Source organism: Thermobia domestica, chromosome 7, assembly GCF_964235325.1.
Source record: "Thermobia domestica chromosome 7, izTheDome1.hap1.1, whole genome shotgun sequence".
Classification (NCBI taxonomy): Eukaryota; Metazoa; Arthropoda; class Insecta; order Zygentoma; family Lepismatidae; genus Thermobia; species Thermobia domestica.
The window spans coordinates 72269602-72273418 of record NC_137460.1 but is presented as its reverse complement, the minus strand read 5'-3'; positions in this window follow the sequence as shown (position 1 = coordinate 72273418).

Here is a 3817-nt window from a genome sequence, read left to right as displayed (position 1 = left end):
TCTTTTGCTCTTTCGTTTCCCTCTTTCCTTCTTTTCTCATTTTGTTTAGCTTTCCATACTTTTTCGTTCTCTGCATAATGCGTATTATTGTTTTCGTTTCCTTTGCATTAATTCCTATCTCTTTGATCTTAAAGTAAATGGAATTTCTGTAGATTTATCTCGTGGTTGTTTCTCTAAATGATGCTCTCAGACAGTAATACTTTTTCCTCCAAATGGAGGAATATCCTGGCATGTTATGTTTTCGGGCATGTATTTGCTGTCATGTTGGTTGTCCAACTATCAGACATACAGTGAAACTATTCTGCTACTGGAAAAAGCTATCATTTCTTATGTATCCAACCTCCAGTTTCTACTGTCGCTGACTGTACAAGAATAGTATCTCTAGTAGAATAATCTGCGAAGAAGAGCGTGGAGTATACTGAAAATTAATGAGAGGGTACTACGAAACACAATATTAATGACACGCAATAAGTATCATGCTTGAATTGGTTTGACATATTTATAGTATATGGTCTATTGGAAAACTTTTGTTCTTTTGGTGTTGTATCTTTCGGTTACTCAAGACATGAATCTTGTAAGGTAAATATATATATTCGTTGTATCACAGATAAAAAGTCAGCAGCCGTAATTTCTAGTGGGCAATTCGTATATATATCTAACATATAAAACTGATGATTAACACTACAATTCAAGTATTTCGTTACCGTAAATAGCAAACGATTGACATTTCAAAATGGAAACAATGTATGGAAATTTAATCTACTTTGAAATGCCAATTATGTACATTTCATCAACCAATCAACATAAACGTAGCTAATCCTACAGTTTTGTCATCAGCTTGGTACAAAACCGCTCGTGAAATCCACAAAATATCACCATTAATATTAATTACTTTTAGGGGTTCTTCAAATCCTCTTACTTCTGGTAGGTTTTTTTGTGTGTGTATTCGTTGATTAATTGGAATTTAATGTAGTCAACCCGCAATGATTGATTGCACTTCGTTGCTGGTTACTGAGTCGTAAAATTGCATCTGGATCCCAAACATGTTTTTGTGTAACAATTTCAAGCAGTGAACAGAAGATGATCTAAAACAAACCTTTATAGCGTATTTACGTTCAATATGTAAAGAACTTAAAAAATAAATTATTACATAGACTCCAAGACCTGTTGAATGCTTGCAGTCCAACTGAACATTAACGCTGATAATCATATTGGATTTCAGAACAAATTGCACTAAATTATGCTTTTTACATATTTCTTCTTCATTTACGAGATTATTGTTAAGAAGAAAATATATTTCAGTAATAACGTTTAACAGCAATGCTGCTACTAAAGTATGTATTCAGAGTAGGTGTACAACTATAAAATACGTAAAACTGCAAAATTTTAAATAATATTATGTCTTCAGAAAGGCATATTTGCACGAAAGATATAATGCAGAAACAAGTGAGTTTTGATTCACATTGTGAAATGTGTATATAGTTGGAATATCTGCACCAGTATATTGGAAGCATTGTTTATTTTCGCCTTTCATACTTTTTTTTTCTTAAAACTTAAACACAGTAATGTATACTCTAAGTCCAACTGAATTCCTCCTATTAAGATCTCATTTAGCATGTTGATAAAGTTTAACCTACTATAAAAACCTGTGAAATTTTATGATGTGTAGGCTTTTAGTTCCTGAGCTTTGTGTTATCAAATGTGAGGTGTAGACTGAGTGAAATTTTTGCAATGCAATTTTAATAAAGGTTCGCTTTATAAAAAATCAATCGACGACGTTTTCAAGCAATTGGAACACCTATTCATTCCGTATTCTTTGTTACACTGTTCTGTAATTTAACATCAATGTGATAGCAGCATTGTTTTTTTTTTTTTTGGTATAGTATGTATTCTTTGTGTTACACTAGCGTATAACTTAGCATTACTATAATAGCGCATTATTTATTTTTGTATAATCTGTATATTCTTTGTATTGCACTGGCATGTAGATTAGCATCAATATGACAGCAGCATTGTTTATTTTTATATAATATGTATATTCTTTGTATTGCACTGGTATGTAACTTAACAACAATATGATAGCAGCATTGTTTATTTTTGTATAATATGTATTCTTTGTGTTACACTAGTGCGTAATTTACCATCAATGAAATAGCACCATTGTTTATTTTATATAATATGTATTTGTAATACACGTGCATGTAAGTTAACAACGATGTAATATTCATTATAATTTGACTGAAACATCTTCTACTTATCAAGTGCAAAATTATTTCAACGTACTTTAGTAGAGATTAAACAGTTTCAGTACCAGCTTAATGATAAAGTAAACTGGCTCTGTTAATTCTATATAATGTCCTTTGTTGTGTTAAATTTTGACACATGCATGATGCTATTTCTACTCTGTCGGAATTTGGAGTAAGTTATTAAAATAGAAGCGGTTAGATCAGCAACATGACATCTGAATTATAGTATGGACTGATTTTAGTAACACACCATGGATCTTGTTTTGTGTACAATTGCCAAAACAACTACGTATATAAAAATGATTACTTTCTAATTAAACGAAAATGAGTATTATTAAGGACAATAAAGTCATTTATAAGTGGTTACGAAGAACAGTAAGGAAGAAAAACATCGTGTAATTTAATGTTGACATTTTGAGTAACCATGCTTTCTGAATGAAAGCTAAGCATCGGGAAATGACCAGCAAAGTGCTCAAACGAGAAGTCAAATGTCCTTGGTTTAGCGCCATTTTGAAGCGTTTTTATAGGTTGGAATACACCAAGAACGAGTGTAAAAGCTTTAATAATAGATGGCAGCAATCCTGGTAATATAAAGTTTGTCAGAAAATCCATACACTTACAAAACTGTTTTCTTGAAAGACTACGCAAAATAAGTACGTTGTTCGTTACTTGCTATAAATGCTTACTATACCGTATAAAGCATTGTTTCTAGCTCAAAATATAAACGAATACAAGTTTTCAATGTCAATCAGGTACTTTATATATTTATAGTATCCTTGTAAAGTAATTTGCATGATACACATAAATTACATAAATTACAGTGCAGACGTATGTGTCCGATGTTTGGTGCATTACACAGGATGTTTAATGCATCTGTCATGGCTATGGCAATTCATTGTTCTTAATGAATAAAAAGGTTTGGCGGATCATAGGGACCGGAAATTGAGGAAAAATCATCTTTTTTTACTAGTGCCCGAAGACGAGGCTTAGCATGATATATGTTCATTTTGGGCCATTGTAGGCTGTGGATTTTATTTGTCCTTTCTTGTTTTTTTTCTGCGTTCCTGTGTTTATTGGTATTCTTAAAGCTTTTTATAGAACTTAACCTTTTTTTTTTGCACTTCATCTTTCGACAATACATTTACTGGTCCTTAACTCATAAACATCTTTCCATTACATTTTCTTTGTAAAGAAAATTGAAATGATAAGATATTCTTCAACGAATGGACTGATAAGGCCAGGTCTGTAACAGTCACAAGTCAGATAAGGAGGGGGTAACAATGTCCTCCAGCAGAGGGAGGGGAAGTTTTCTTATTTTACTTTGAGTATTATAGTCATTAAATGGGTAATCCTAATTAAATTGGGTCTTATTTTTACGTCATTTTTCCACTTTTTAGACCCTTTTTTAAAAGATATTTTTAGGCCTTTTTACAGGTCCTTATTAGGCAATTTTTAGTTCTTCGATTTCCGAGCCCTACTGATAATGATGAATACAGTTTTCAGTATTAGTTTTCGATTAGTTGCAATTTGTCTGGTGTGTTACTAACAACATCAGGTGTACCATTTATCTT